We start from the raw sequence: 17,843 nt of genomic DNA on the forward strand, positions 1-17,843 counted from the left end.
CCGTTACCAAGAAGCATATCAGAAGTCCATAATGCGGTTAGTAATTATTCTCCTAAAACCTGTCGCAATGAAAGTTTTTTGTTTTTAAATCATCCTGAATTAAATGTAATTGTATTTTCATGCGAGACAAATATTCGTTTGTTGTGTAAATTAAAAACTTTGTATATGGATGGTACATTTTCATACAGTACCAAATATTTTCTACAATTATTTACTATACATGGCTTGGAAAATGGACATTATATTCCTTTAGCATACTGTTTGTTAAAGGACAAATTGTCAATGACATACAAAAATTTATTTTCTTTATTAAGGTCTAAGATTTTTGAAACATTTCAATTATCATTAGAGCCAACTGAAATATTTGTGGACTTTGAAAAAGCAATTCACTGTGCTTTATTGTATATGTGGCCCAATGCAAAAATTAGTGGATGCCGTTTTCACTTACATCAAAACTGGTTTAAAAAAATTCAATCTTTGGGTTTGGTACAAGAATATAAGGATACAAATTCAGAAATTGGAAAATGGTTAAGGCATACGTTTGGTTTAACTTATTTAAATCCAGCAGAAGTTGAAGAATGCTTTCTTTATGATTTAATGTCATATAAACCTATAAACGCAACACTCGATATATATGCAGATTATTTACTGGAAAATTACATTTTCGATAGCGCTCTATTTCCACCACACATATGGTCTAATCAGAATCCGTCTATTGCGAGGACCACAAATGCCTGTGACTCCTTTCATTCGAGATTTAATTCTTCTTTTTATTCAACACATCCTTCTATTTTTATTTTTATTAAAAAGTTAATAGAATTTCAAGTAGACACTTATGTCAAAATAAATAGTTTACATATACCAGCAAAAATCAAAGATACTACTGTTAAGGCTAAATTGGCATTTTTGGAGAAAATGATGGATAAACTACGATCCCAACAAATACGTAGGTTAGATTTTATAAAAGCTGTATCTTATCATTCCTATAATAGCAAATAAATCATTGTATACAAGTATATTAACGGTAAAATGTACAAAAATTAGGTACTAGTTGTATTATATTTAGATATTATTACAGTTATAAAGAAATAAAATGCACATTACTTTTATTAAAATAAATAAATTAATTATTTAGGTATTTTATTTATGTCGCAGCTATATTTATTTGGTGTCGAATATACCTGTAAGATAAAAACGGGAATTGGGGCTGGTGTCGAAAATTGCCATTAAATTTTAGTCGCTACCTGCTTAGTGTCGAAATTTCCTACGCCCAAGAACAGAAATAGGTCTTTTACAAGTGTAATATTTTTTATATACAAATGTTTTTTCGTGTTTTGATAATATTTTCGGTTCTACTCATGGTAGAAACTCATTCTTTACTTCAATTTGTCGGATATTTTATTGTCTATCTCATGTTGTTTTTTACAAAATTTTTGACGGGAAATTCAAATTTTTAAACGCTTTTGAAATGAACACTTTGGTTCAAAATTTTCAACTTTTAACTCATTTTTAAATTTTCTTTTCGGATTTAACTTTTTTTATAGTCATTTTACAATAAAATGATGTCAAAGTAATATTGTAGAGGGTTTTGCAACGAATCAATTTCACTACAAATTTGTATAAATTCATTAATTTTTCTGGGTTTTACAGTTTTTCGAAGTTGACCAGGTTCTTGATTACTCGTAAGAATAACGATAAAAACGGACTATTAGACTTGGTGCAAGTACTGTTTTCGTTGGGATTAGGGTCGTGGGATATTATCGTGCACGTTGCGTTTCCAGCACATAGCGTTTAGTTTCCGAAAAATATAATTTAAATGGTTTTAAATATGAACAACGCACACTGTCCGGAACATAGAGTTTCAGACACTTAACGTTTCCGTTCAGTATATTTGAAAACAATATTTTACTGATGCCGACGGCTACGTAACGAGTCGTAACCGGTTGGTAAGGATAATGTGAATTAGATGTCCGTCGTTTTCCCCCCGTTGTTTATTTAGGTATTTGTTTGATTTTGATACAGAGTATTTAAAAAAATAATTTTCGAGGCTATTTTGTCATTTATGTGTTTTTATTGCTTTGTGACAATTAATCACGGAAGTGATAAACAATTAGGACTTTTGTACGGAAGTAATACCTCTTCTTTTTAAAAATACTTTTTGGTTTGATATGTATGGCTTCGTTAAATGTGGTATTTTGTTTTTTAACTGAAGGTGAAATTTAATTTAAAACATATTTAAACTGAATCCTATTCATTCTAAAATATCCATAATATTTTTCATCGTCATCAATTAATTCTCTGTGTATAAAGTCCAGTATTCACATTCCTTCTTCCTTTCTCTTAGCATTGGATGTACTTCCAACCTTCTTTTTAACACAGTTTTTTATTCTTTAGCGTTAAAAAGAAGAGCAATTGCACATAATTTTTGTCGAGAAAAGCGAGATCATATCTTCACCGAACCAAACTGAAACGTTCTATATATGAAAATGTGAACGCGCAGCACAATTGCTGGAATGGAAACGCTACGTGCCGGAAACTATACGTGCACGATAATATGCCGCGACCTTTAAACCACAATATAAGTTTAAAACAAGTTTATTATTGACATTTCGGAAATCGTTCTCAAAATACATTGTATCTTATATCCTTTGTTTGTATTTTGAGAACAATTTCCGGAATGGAAATCGAAACGTCAAAAATAAATTCATTTTAGACTTATTTTGTGGCTTATTCCCAACGAAAGTAGTAATTTCATTAGGTAAGATGCCACAAGAAAATAGTTTCAAAACAGTAATTACACTTTCGACCCATTCCTCCACCACAAAACTTATCAAAAAGCACCAATGGAAAGAGATGAAGTTTAATGAGATCACCAATATTATTCCAAGATAAATTTCTTGATAATGAAAAGAATAATTCAAACTTAATATACCTCAAACAACTGCTGTATCAGAAGTGGGTTTTAGTGTCGACCAGGCTAAATCTGACATAGATTCAGTCATTGTTCGTTCTGCGTTTGCGTCATTCCAAGCCTATGATTACATGATTGTCGTAGCAGAGGACATTGACATTCTTTTCTTGTTCAAGGTATTAAGAAGGGAGCAGTCCAATGCTGTGTGTTCAAAGAGTCCAATTTTTTTAAACCTTCAAAAGGTTACAAGTAGCATCAACCATACTGCCTAGGGCCTAATGGGGATGCCACTTAAAAAAACGTACCTCCAAACTACCTCATAGGTGGTCAAGAAAAAGGTCAATAATAAACTAATAATACCATAGGAATGTTAACAAGATAATAAATTATATGAATAAGAAAATATATAATAAAAAACTAAGCCTAATATTCGGTCCTATGGTTCTCATGCGAACAACTTCAGAGTAAGCGGAGAAGAAATTAATAAAATTAAATACAGTTGCAGTGAAAATTATTTGTTTAAAACCCTCTATAATATTGCTTTGATGTCTTTTTATTGTAAAATTACCAAAATAAAAAGTTGTTTTTGAAAGAACCAAAAGAATATTTGTTCAAACATTTTTAGTTATTTTTGGCAATAACGTTTTTCTATTTTCCGGTAAAAAGTAATGGGAATAAACTTGTAGACAATTTAATTTGCTATAAATAATGTCAAATAAAATTTTCTGTAGGGTTGATAATTTAGGAGATACAGCGTGAAAACCCTTTGCAACACTTTTTCCAAGGTAGCGGCAGGGTGAAAAGATTATCCTCCTTAATTCACTTCAGCATTTCCTCATACGCTTTTGACAGCAGGAAAAGCTGATACTGCAGCTTTTTCTGTCTTGATATCTGTTATTCGCCTTTTTTACTTCTGCTAGTAGTATATTTAGTATCCTTATTTTAACCATTACTTGATGGAAATTCATTTTATGTAACAATAAAACAATGAAAACTTTATTTTTAAAACTTCCACAAAATTTATTATAAAATCTTATCACTACAGCTGTAGTTCGGCAGAGTGTCTTTCTCAACCTGATATCGTTATTTTTTTTGTTATATCCTTATTTTCTTTAGATTGCTCCAGTATCAAATGAAAAAATGTAGTTTAGTCAATAACATATCATTCTTTAATAAAAGTAACTAAACAATAAAAAAATAATATGTTTTGAAAAGCAATAATCATAACAGATATTCCCTTAATAGACCTAACTTACATATTGATCAACCTGATTTTTTTAACTCATTAACAACTTATAGACTCATGTAATATGCCTTGAATTCTCTCAACATTGTGATCGGAGGCGGAATAATGGGTAAAGTACTCGTAGCTGAAGGTAACCATGTTAAAAGCTCATTGCTTACTCTTTTTCAATGCGTAATTCACTTTTGATTGGGATAATGACCTGTTGTAAATTAATCTTCGAGCCAGCGAGATTTATTACTAGAAAATTGCAAGCGCCTGATAGTTGTTTTTGGAAAAACAATGTTGTGGTAGGTAGATAATGATTTTATAAAACGTACAGGACGGAACATTGAGCTTTGAAAATGTCACTTCGTTTAAAACTTATATTTATGAAATTAAATGTACGTACATACTTTTATTATTTATTTTACTTTTGTAACAATAAAACACTGAAAACTTCGTTTTCAAAACTTCCACAAAATTTATTTTAAATTCTTATCACTACAGCTGTTTCGGCTAATTGCCTTTCTCAAGTGATCTGTTTCTGGCATGGGTTTACACAGATCACTTGAGAAAGGCAATTAGCCGAAACAGCTGTAGTGATAAGAATTTAAAATAAATTTTGTGGAAGTTTTGAAAACAAAGTTTTCAGTGTTTTATTGTTACATAAAATGAATTTCCATCAAGTAACGGTCGAATCCAACAATTATTTTACTTTTAACTATTTATTTAGAATCTTGGCGGCGGCCAAAGAAAGCCTTAATGTATGTTCCGCCAGAAAGAAGGAAAAGGGGAAGACCACCAAATTCCTGGAGAAGAGAAATTACAAAAATAATGCAATCTAGAGGCTTAGAAGAGGGAGATTGGAGAGATAGGAAAAGATGGAGGCTGAAATGCGGGAAGTGGCAATCGCCGTAGGACCCCCGTTATATGATGATGATAATATTTTTGTATTAATTTTCTTCTTCATCGTCTTCTTCTTCTTCCTCTGACTGCTCAATATCGGATTCATCATCATCATTCTCGTTTATTAAAGTATCAGAATAAAAATATTCAAGAATATCAGGTGCATATTCACTTTCCTCATTGAAATCATCTGAAGTTGATGAAGCGTTTAGACATGATTGTCCATTACACTGCCCACAAATAAAGTACATTGCAATCCTGATTTCCTGCATCCGCAATTAGAACCACAACCTTTCTTGCAATTGAAAAATATTGTATTCAGCAGTTCTTCTGGTGCTGGCGGTAATAATGTTGTTATTGGTTCCAGAAATTCATTTTGCATTACCCAGCCGAATTCTTGGGGTTCTAAATCATTTCCCAACCAAATTTGGGTCTGATAATAGACACGAATGATATGCTGACGAGCTGCTGCACTTGAAGGTGGAAGACTTGATAACTGCACTGGTTTGTTGAGTCTTGTTGATTTGAGGAACTGGGTGTATCGAAAAGAGTCTATATCGTCTTTTGATGTTGGAGCATGATGTTTTTTTGTTGAAATAGTTGAGGTGACTGATGTAAATGGTGATTTTTTTCGAACATTTTAATAAACTATATTTTACCTTTCCTATAAATCGCAGAAGTCGTATCACATCCACTAAACGCGTCAAAACTTTTCGATGAATATAATTTTGTCTCCGCATTACCCTTACCAGTTTAAAAAAAAAAAATTTCTTGTTGATGTGATTGAACTCGTCCTATCAAGATAACTAGCAAATCAATATCTTCTCCTACAATGACGGAAGTTTTTCCTACATTTTCAGACTCTGCAATAGCTGTTTCTACAATGAGAACATCAGCATCATCGCTGGCTTATTTTGTAGTGATATTAACAGCTTTTAATTGGAAATAAATTTTTATAAAAATAAAATAAAAATATAATAAAATAAATTTTTTTCGGTAAAGAAATACTAACGCAGAGAAATAGCTCTACCTTACCATTCCCATCATCAAGTGAAATATCCCTCCACCGCTATTGTGCGTATATACATAGAAGTCCCAAACTCATTCGCCACGGTGTGTAGAAAGTCATATTAAAAAAAAACCGGTTAGGTCATATATAACAAAGGAGCATCTGCTACAGCTTCGCAGAAACAGCAACCGCCGTACAAGAGATATGTTGAATCCTACTGGCTGACTTCGCGTTACCGTATACACAGGTAAGCGGTCCCCCACTCTTTGTGCTCTATCTTAAGAAGGGTTGAAGGTACATAAAAGTACTTGAGACAAAAATTGAAGAGAATTTTCCATTCTACAATTTTTCTTACCACCTTAAATGTCATAAAGTGTAAGGGAAACGAGATATTTGCAGAAAACTCATTTTCGTGACCTTTGACCTTTAATATCTTAAGTCGCGGACACGTGATTATATGAGACTTTTGAGGTAAGTTTTATACCATCAAAATAAAGACGTATGCAAATTTTCAGCTTATTATCTTTCATTCCGAGGTTTGCCCCCTTTTTTGCCTTATTTTACTGGATTATAACCAAATTAAAAGATAACTGGGCACTATCAGAAGCAGCAAAACATTTTAACACAAGCAGAACCACAATTTTTCTATTAATAAAAAATGAAGGGAACAAGAAACTATCGAAAGAAAGCAAGGAGCTGGAGGACCAAAACTATACTAAATTTAGGTATGTAAAAATAAAATTAATATTTTGTAATATCTCCATCAGCATTGATAACAGCTTGTAGTCTTCGGTCTATCTGCGTAAGGGGCACTATGAAATTGTCTTCTTAATAGAGGTCTTCCCAAACCTGTTGTAAACCGTGCCACAGCTCTTCAGCATTTTGAGGTATAAAATTACGCCGATACAACCGTTTTATACTAACTCTCCACACATTCTCGATTGGGTTTAAATCTGGACTGTAGCTGGGCCATGGTAAGGTTTCGATGTTGTTATTCTAGAGCCACTGGTTTATTATATTTGCAGTGTGAACAGGATAATTATCTTGTTGGAGGATAAAATTATTTTCTGGATAGCACTGTTCCGCACTGGGAAATATGATGTTTTCTAGAATATTCAGGTAAGTCTGCCCAACAAACCTGCCATCAATACGCCATACCATTCCCATTCCTCTGGATGAAATCCATCCCCATACATTGGCGCTAAAATGACCAGCTGCTCGATATCTATAAACTTAAATCTATTATTATCTGGTCTATACACCCCAATTTTGCACTTTTTAGAAGATTGAAAAATTTTCTCATCTGTAAATATTACCTTATCCCAAAAATCTTAATTGTGTAGCTGGTGGTTTAAAGTAAATATAAGTTTTGATTGCTTCTGTTGTGGTATAAGAGCTTTTTTTGCTGCAGTTCGGTACCTAAGACGCGATGCTTTAATTCTGCGCCAAGTTGTTGTCTTTCTTCTCGGAAACTGTGACATATTTCTTGCAGTTCTCGCATCTTCAAAAGGATTCTTTTCTAATCTCTATAAAAGCGTACGATCCTCATGAGCGGTAGATATTTTTGGTCTTCCAGAACTTTGCTTTCTTTCGAGAGTTTCTTGTTCTTTCCGTCTTTTATTAATATTAAAAACGGTTGTTCTGCTTACGTTAAAATGGTTCTCTACGGCAGATAGCGACCAACCATCTTCTAATTTCGTTACAACTCTTGCTTTTAGTTCTTTGCTAGCATGTGGAGCCATTTTTTGAGGTTGAACAGAATAAGTTATCTGGCAAATTTTAAGATTTGGCAGTGATAGTGACAGTATGTAAATAATAAGTATTTATCATTCAAAAGACACTGCTCAATTTTCTACAAAATACGTTTTAAAAGTCGTATCAGGTTTATTAAGAACCAGCTGTACATACTTTTTTTTTATATTTGTATAGATACTGGGCGTAACCATTTTCTGTTAGACGTATTTTTCTATTTTCTTTGGAACGTTTATTTTTAACTGTATTTACGTTGCAGTATAATTTCTCTTTGGTATTGTTACTATTTATATTCTAATCAGGTCCAGAACTCAAATAATGGATACATTTTGTGACGGGTAGGTCTTTTAGACAGCAGACTCAGTAAAACTCAGGTTTAATTTAAATAAAAACATTTTTGAAACAAATAAATACCAAAATAAAATTATATCGTAGTTACTTTGTACAAAATTTACTTGTCAATTCCCACTATGACCCACTATTTAATACCTGCTAAAAATAAAATATAATTAATATCATAAAAATCGAAAAGAAAATACGGTGTGTTGATAGTCACACATTGAAAAGAAAGAATGATGGGTTAGAGGTGGACAGATTGATCAACACTCGATCCGGCATGGAGCAGAAAGTGACTAATCAACATTTAGTCACCGAACAGGTCTGTCTCAGGTCAACATTCTAAGACCGGTAAGGAGCTGTCACTGAATCAACACACTAGCAGAAGCAGTTGAACTTCGGTCGACACCCTACGGTACCCTACGGCAAGTGGAGTTGTGCTCAAATCTCTCATAGAACACTCTGATAGAACTCCATTCTCTCGTGCGTGACTCTGGTTTTATAACGTTGTCAGCCTTCCATCTCTGATATCCATCCATCCGTTGTGGCGATAGCTAACGTTCCACATCGTTACAGTTTTCAATTACAAACCTATATTCTACTTTTTTTTTATTCTATTTTTAGTACTGTGTGGACACTCTAGTGGAGTGGACCAAGTTATGACGACCTTGTTCTAGGCCCTATGCCTCTGTACGGTATGGCTAACATCATTATTAATCCCTAAAAAAGTCCGCCAGTAAAAAATCTGCAGAGATTTTGGCAGATGTTTGTAGTGATGGTCCATTATTTTTTTAAAGTTGCGAGATTAATTTCGTCTTCTTCCCTTTTTTAAATTTTTTTGTGAAATATGCTTTACTGAAGTCAGTGGCGCACTCAGAATTTTCCTGTGGGGGGGGTTTGGTTGGGCACCGAAATTTTTTTTATGCTACCTCCATTATAAGTCCTTAAATTTTGTGACTAACAGTGTCGGAATGGTGCCCAGGGGGAATTTAAACTCCCAAAACCCCCCTGGGTGCGCCACTGACTGAAGTATTTATTGATAGTCTTATACGTACATTTTCACTCCACAATTTCACTCCACTTCTGCTATAGATTCTTTTCTATAGAGTTATAGAGAAATCAATTTGTGGACGAGAAAATTGCTATCAATTACATCGATTAACAATTTTCTGGACAACCCTGTCTGTTGCAATAATGATATATTACCTTTATACTTTTAATGCCACTCTATGGTTAATATTGTTTAATTTTTTACCTACTAGCAACTATATATATATATAATATATAAATGCAGTTGTCTATAAATAACACAATTTTTTTTTCGTTGTCTTGTCCAATTATTTAATCCATTTTTCGAAAACCTTCGAAGTCATCCATTTCTTTTTATGACTAACATAATCTACTTCCAGAGTTTAACCCCTTTTCAATAACGTGTATTTCTGCTCTTCCGTGTAAGCAATAATTTTAATTTTTCTGAGCCATCCATGTTTGCTCAGAGGTGTTTTTTTTTTAACCTATTCTCTATCCTTCCATTCTTGGATGTAGGTCTCACCCAGTTCTCTTCATATTTCCCTATCTTGAGCTGTTCTCTGCCATGTGGGACCTCCTTGTTTCCTGATGTCATCTTTTCACCTCATCTGTAGTCTGCCTCTTGATCTCTTTGCATTGTATGGACGCCACTTTCCGATGGCATTGTTCCATCGTCCGTCTTGGAGACGTTCAGTGTGTCCAGCCCATTTCCATTTCAGTTTTGCTGCTTGTTCTATCGCGTCTACTGTCTTTGTTCTGGTTCTGATCCACTGGTTACGTTTTCTATCTTTAAGTGATATACCCAACATTTGTCTCTCCATCGCTCTTTGTGCCTTCCTTATCCTATCCAAATTGGCCTGTGTAAATGTCCATGTCTGTGCTCCGTAGGTGAGCACCGGTATTATACAGGAGTTATATACCTTGCTTCGTAAGTATAGAGGGATTGTTTGATTTTTTAGAACGTAAGAAAGTTTGCCGAACGCTGCCCATCCCATTCTTACTCGTCTCGATATTTCGGCTGTTTGATTTTCTCTGTTAGCTCTGATTGCTTGTCCTAGATAGATATACTCATTTACCTGTTCTATTTTTTCTGTTTGTATTTTTATTGCCTCTTGGTCTTCCGTGTTTGTCATTACTTTTGTTTTGTTGAAGTTAATTTTTAGGCCTTTTTGCAGTGATTTTTCATGAAGTTCATTCAGCATTAATTCTAGTTCTTGTCGTTCCGAGGAGATCAGGAGTATATCATCCGCATATCTAAGGTGATTAAGGCGTAACAGAGGTGTTACGCCTGCTTTACTAGTTTTAACACCAAAACATATATTACTTAAATATTTTTTGGCACGAATTTGTTCAATACACATATTTCAAAACAGTTTCAGTCCAAATTTTAGATTTCTTCTGGCAAACACTTACACTTTCACCAGACAACGTATTGAAAACAATTCATTTGCGGCTTTTTCATGAACCATAAGAATTCTTGACTATATTGGAAAATATCACAGTTAAATTCTTTTGCAAATTGTTACTCTTTGCTTTATTAAATGTTGATATTGGCGAATTTTGATCCGAGCCACTTCTGTCAAAGGACGTCTTCATTTATGTCCTAGTAACAACAAACCAGTACCCTTTTCTTGCTGCTTGGAACGTTAAAATTTGTTTTAATACTTATACGATTTTTCATTTGATCAACGTTTAACTCCAAAATATTTATGTTTTCAGATAGAAAAATTTATAAATTTGACTTTAATCGTTGGCAAAAGATTTTCATTATAACATCCCTCGTATGTGCGTGGTATATACGGATTTTGCGAGATTGGCATCAATCGCAATCTTAATTAGTAGCACGTCGTTTAATACAAATAATATTATCGTCACGTACTATCTCCCTTCCATTCAAAAAACATGATCTTGTGGTAGATTCCGGGAGGAAGTAATTTGGAAGGTATCGTTGCGTGTCAGTCTGTGAAGTTGCGTATTTCCAATTAGCAAGAAGTGAAGTTCCTTGTCACATAGTGTTTAAATACAACATGGCTCTTGGAATTTGCAAATCAAACATCAAGCGAGATGTACGATGGAAGATTACTAATTAGCTGAGAGCCAAATGGACGTTGACAAATTCACGCTTTTTGCTGTGTATTATAAATATTAAAACGTGATTTATTCTTTTAACAATACCATTTTATTTCTTATATATATATATAATAACGGATTTATTACGGCTGTCGCCGCTTCTCCGCCCCCAATTTCCATCTTTTTCTGTCATATGCAGTTGCCTCCTCTAAGTCTCTTGCCGCCATTGCTTCATCAATATCGTTGCGCCAACTTCTCCGTGGTCGTCCTCTCTTTCTTCTTTCAGGAGGGATCCATTCCAGTACTCTCCTAGGCCATCTGTACTCTGGCATTCTTTTAACATGTCCGAACCAGATTAATTGTTTTCTTTCTATGTCATCATTGATATTTCTCTCCATTTTCATTTCGTTTCTTATTTGTTCGTTTCTAACTCTCTCCAGTTTCGATCTACCGCAGCTTCGTCTCAGATAATCCATTTCTGTCGTCATAAGTTTGTTTTTATTAGCTTTGGTGACGTCCCATACTTCCGAACCGTAAAGTGTAATACTTTGAACTATACTACCGTAAATGTGTTTTTTGGTTTCTCGTCGAATTGTTTTTTGCCAGAGAAGAGAGTTTAAGGCACGGGTCGCTGCTCTGCCCTTGTTTATTCTTTCCCTGATTTCATCTGCGCTATTTCCCTTCTTGTTGAAAATGACCCCCAAATATTTTATTTCTTAATTTTTCTTAAATTTTGGAATAAACCACAGATCGTAAAATAAAATATTTATTTGAAGTTTCTACATACAGGTTGAAATTTGTTCAAGAAACTATTTTTAAATTTAGCAAATTATTCAAGTAAAAATTTAAGTTTAAATAGCGGAATAGGGGCAATTAACCAGGAATATAAAGAGGTATTAGAAAAATGTGCCAAAGCCGGTCCCAAGCCCGGTTGAGAAAGGAGGAGGGTGAAACGGCTGACTTTAGATCTTGGGGTACTCACTGATGCCGATATGTGGGTATCACAAATACCAAGAAACGTCTCAAAGTAAGTATAGAACAACTAACACATAGTCAGCAAATCCTATCTTAGAATGAGAAGAGTGAGGGCGAGTCTCCAGCGCCCAAAAACTGGGGCCACTCGGCTAAGGGTAGAAGGCCTCTACAGAAATCTTCCCGGTCCACCAGGATTGGAGGTTGTGGCGATGGGCCTGCTCCCCATCACACGGAAAAAAAACTGTATTGCAAAAAATCCTAGAAAGAAAACGCCGGACGGTCTTAACGGAAAACGACCCAGCTTACGAAAAAGGTTAATGAGTTTTGGAACATGGAATGTGCAAGGTATTCGGACTAAGCTTGATGAGGTGTTGAAAGAAATTAAGAGATTTCAATTAGATGTAACAGTCCTTACAGAAACAAAAAAGAAAGGGAAAGGGACAGACAAGTTTAAAGATTTTGTTCATTTCTATAGTGGAGTAGGAAAAGACAGAAGAGCAGCAGCAGGTGTAAGTATATTGATAAAGAAAAGGCTGTCACGAAATATTAAGAACTGGGAACAAATAAACGAAAGGCTAATAAAAGTTGAGATGAAACTAAAAGGACGTGACATAGTGGTAGTGGGCGCATATGCACCTTCTGAAGATGAAAAGGACGAGGTAAAGGATAAATTTTACGACGAATTGACGGACCTGGTAGAGAGTATTGGAACTAGGAAGGAAGTAATTCTACTAGGTGACTTAAATGCTAGAACCGGAAGAAAAGTAAATAGCAAAGTGGTCGGTCCATTTGGAGAAGAAAAAAATAAATAAAAACGATGAGAGATTAATAAGTTTCTGCGATCATATGTATTTAAAGATAATGAATGGATATTATCAGCACAAGGATATTCATAAATTCACGTGGATTCAGCCAACGAGGAATTTGAAATCAATAATCGATTACTGTATATGCAAAGAAAACTCCACAATAAAGGTTAATAACGTTAGAGTCCATCGAGGAGCAGAATGTGGATCTGATCACCATTTGCTTAAAGCGTCCCTACTATTTACATTTAAAGGAAGCTAACGACAAAATGAAAACGAAAGTTCAATGATACTGCAAGACATTTCAACAAAGAGATATAATCTACAAGGTTTTGAAAATGAGTCTACCCAGTTTCTGTATTGAATGAGGTTGAATCTGAAATTTCACGATGTTTGTTACTCCTCACCAATTAATACGTACAACGAAATTATGAAAGCTCTTGACGAAGCTACAATGGAAGCTATTGGAGAAGTGGATAGCAAAAAAAATAGAAATGAATGGTGATAAAGAAATAGAAGATCTTGTGGGGAAGAAGAAGAATATGTATAACAAATGGCTAGAAACAAAGGACCCTTACTATCGACAACAGTACAACAGCTTAAACAAAGAAGTAAAAAAAGAGGTAAAAAAAGCCAAAAATGAGATGTGGAATAAAGCCTGCGATAACGTAGAAAATTTTATGGGTACAGCAAGAAGTAAAGAAGCCTGGAAAACAATTAGAGGTAGTAGGACAGATAGAAAAAAACGCAGTAGGTTAACTCTAATAGCCCCAGAATTATGGGTCGAATATTATGAACAAATGCTGACAGAAGATCGAACAGAATTCCAAGATATTGGCTACCAAAAATATGATATTTCTTACCGCGAAGAAACTGAAATAACACCAGAAGAAATTAAAAAACACGCCAACGCTATGAAAAATGGAAAGGCTCCAGGACCGGGGGGAGTACCCATTGAACTGATTAAATATGGCCCTGAAAAACTATTTCAGCTATTGGCTTATACTTTTAATTTATTCCTGAGAGGAGAAGAGCTACCCCCAGAATGGAAAACTGCATATATCAGCAATCTATACAAAAATAAAGGCGACAGAAAAGATTGTAAGAACTACCGAGGGCTATTTCAGCTATTGGCTTATACTTTTAATTTATTCCTGAGAGGAGAAGAGCTACCCCCAGAATGGAAAACTGCATATATCAGCAATCTATACAAAAATAAAGGCGACAGAAAAGATTGTAAGAACTACCGAGGGCTTAGTGTAACTAACTCAATCTGTAGAGTCTACGGGAAGATAATTAAAAGCCGAATTGAAGATTGCTGGGAAGACGCTGAAGATCAGAGTGGCTTTGGTACTGGTCGTTCTTGTATAGACAATGTGCTCTGCCTAAAACAAACAATAGAAAAGCGTTTGGAACATAATATGGAGACACGCATGGTATTTATTGATCTTCAAAAAGCGTATGACAGTGTCCCATTAGCCAAGCTATGGCAGGTGCTAGAAGACAAGAATATTCCACCGATTTACATTAATGCTGTAAGGGAGTTGTACGATGATATGACGAGTGTAATAAAGATTGGACAAAAGTGACAAAAAAGATAAAAGTGACCAAAGGACTTTGCCAAGGCTGCTGCATTGCACCTACACTCTTTAAGATTTATTTGGAGGGGTTTTGGATATTTGGAAAAGAAAATGTGAACCTATGGGTGTTAAAATTGGAGACCATACACTGTACAGCTTGCATTTTGCTGATGACCAAGTAATACTTGCAGAAGATCAAGATGATATCCACTACATGTTACGAAAAATAGATGAAGAATATACTAAGTGGGGCTTATCAATTAATCCATCAAAAACAGAGTACGTAGTAGTGGGAGGTGAAGGAAAGCACTTAGAACTAGGAAGCAAACAAATTCAAAATACTGATAGCTATAAATATCTCGATGTAAACATTACAAACAATGGTTGGAATACAAAAGAAATAGCTACTAGAATTGGTCAAGGAAATTCAGCAATACGTCAACTGAATAATATACTTTGGAATAACCACATCACCCGAAACACAAAAATTTGGATATACAAAAGCATCATAGAAAGCATTGCTATATATGGTTCAGAGCTTTGGGTAATAAATAAAAATGACGCATCCAAAATAAAAGCAATGGAAATGAATTATTGGAGAAGATGTTGCCAACTCACTAGAAGAGATAGAGTAAGGAATACTGAAATCAGAGAGCGTATGGGCAAAGACATTGACGTCCTGGAAACTATAGAATGCAAAAGGCTGAAATGGTATGGCCATGTAGAAAGGATGAATGATCAACGATGGTCAAAGAGAATGTTACATTGGATCCCCACCAACCGCAGGAAAAAGGGAAGACCAAGAAAATCGTGGAGACAAGAAGTAAAAGATGCAATGGAAGATAGGGGTCTACAAGTTGATGACTGGAACGATCGCAAGCGTTGGAAGCTAGGTTGCGAGAAACGGCGGCAGCTGTAATAAACTCGTTATAAAAAAAAAAATGTGGAGAGACAGCACGACACAATAATGACATAAACATGCTAGACTTCTGTATTATGCACAATTCAGTAATAATTAATACATTTTTTGAACACAAAAATATCCTACACAAAAGAAGTTTAAAGTAGAGAAGGAAAACCGATAATTGATTACTTGTTCGATGTGCGAACACATCGAGTTCAATAAAAATCGAGTATATCTCGTTCACCAAATTTAAAAACATGCTTTATGGGAATAGATTCATAAATATAATTTTCATATTTGCTACTCCTACTTCCGAGAAGAAGGAATTTCTAGACAGAATCATGTTGATATCTTTGTGCGCTAATATTAATTACTCGGAAATATGTTCTCTTTAATAGTGCCAATAATTCTCTTAGTAATCCGCCTTGTTTTGAAACCAACACTTATTTATTCATTATCATATAGGAATTTCTCAACAAGAAGTTGTATGTATAGCAGTAATTATAAACAGACCACACTAAAAGAACCAATTTCCACAGTTTAATGGTTTTCAGTTCGTAATGCAAACCGATATAGTAATGTAAGCTTCACAAAAGTTCATGTAATAAATTGACTCAAAAGTGAACCATTGAAATTAAGTGTAGCAACTTTATAATAACGTTAAAATGTATCTTATTTCATTCCCCATTTCTGTTTGTTTACAATCGTCAAGTTTCTCGTGAATGTAATACTTTGTATCTACTACAAAATAAGCCACCATATTAACCGTATTTAATATATTATTGTATAGCTATCAAAATCAAAATTTGTATTTGTCGTTCAAAATTTGTCAAAGAAAAAATTTATTTTGATTTATTTAAACCGATGCAATAGCGAAATATTTTAGGAATAAATGTTTAAAAAGGTCTCGTATAAAGGGTAATATTATTTTATGCGGGATTAAAACAATTATTGATTTAATGAGAATTGCATTTTACATTTATTTTGACTTTTCGACTTCCAATCAGGAAATCATTGATCATCTAAGTTATCTTTACTTTATTTTTCATCACTTTCTGTTGAATATTCCTTTCACCTCTCCTCTGGCAAATAGTTCCGCTTTTTTTATTCCTTTAATACTAGGCGTAAGAGGCCTATATCCAACTTTGAACGCATCTTATCCAGGCACCCAGAGTACACTTACTTTGTTACTTTTCCGATCCTAATCAGATTCTGAAGATAATTCCAAACTCACTTGGAATCAATCTGATTCGATTCAAGTCGCAGCTTGAAAGCAGCCATTAATGCAGCCTAGCTATGCGACATAATCTCTATAGATCTATTCCAGTAGTTCCTCTTTTCCGCTTGGAAGATAGTGATTTCCTAGGCTTTCACAATGGCTTAGCATTGATTTCCCTTCGTAGTTTCCAGCTACATCTCCGTCATCAGTTTTAGAGCGTCTGTATACTAATATTGATCTGCCATTATAAGATTTGTTTTATTCAAACGGCTTTTCGAAATTATATTTTAATTACATTGCGTTGCATTGCGATTACTATTTTCCAGCCGGACTACTAGTAAGGATAGAACATTACTATATTTTCAGGAGTATGGTGTTGAGTGTGTTGAGGTGGAGTCATCCACCAGGAGTGACCAGAGAAGAGGAAAAAGAGCTGACATAATAATTACAATGTTATAAACATTTGTATCCTACATATAGGTTTTTAACTCACACTTAATATATCATTTATGAATGTCATCAATAGTATAGGACAATAATTTGCCTTAATACATAATTGTTGCTGTTTCTGTATATGCTTGTAAACTTATTTTAAAATATTCCCTTCTTTGTAAGCTTTACCAAACTCTTGCTATTTTAACTGAAATAAATAATCAAATACCTTGTCTATGTCGAAGAATGTAACATGTTCTTCATCTTTGTAACACTCTGATCTAAACAATAGATTCGTTAGCTGGTCGGTCGTCTGATGGACTTGCCTTAGACTCTGGTTACCTAAGTTAGTAGTGTGCTAGGATAGGTTTCTAAACGATTACCAGTACAGGGAAAAATAATAAAACTAATGAACACACTAGGAATACAAATTCACCCAGAAATAGATATCAATGAGGTTAAAAGAATGGGACGACATAAAAATAGACAAACAAGATCTATAGTCATCGTTATCATCATCAACCTATGTGCGTCCATTGCTGCACATAGGTCTCTCTCAGCTCTTTCCATCTATCTCTGTTTTGTGCCGCTTGCATCCGGCTATTGCTAACACGCTTCAGGACGTCAGTCCATCTAGTTGGTGGGCGTCATCTGCTCCGTGGTGCTTCTTGTCTTGGTCTCCACTCGAC

General features: G+C 34.4%; 1 protein-coding gene across 1 annotated transcript in view; it reads left to right on the forward strand.

Moving 5' to 3' along the window:
- The window catches only part of by (focal adhesion protein tensin), a 726,462-nt gene that overhangs the window by 26,156 nt on the left and 682,463 nt on the right, over positions 1–17,843 (forward strand). The window lies entirely within an intron of this gene.

This window comes from Diabrotica undecimpunctata, chromosome 6 (assembly GCF_040954645.1).
Source record: "Diabrotica undecimpunctata isolate CICGRU chromosome 6, icDiaUnde3, whole genome shotgun sequence".
Lineage (NCBI taxonomy): Eukaryota > Metazoa > Arthropoda > Insecta > Coleoptera > Chrysomelidae > Diabrotica > Diabrotica undecimpunctata.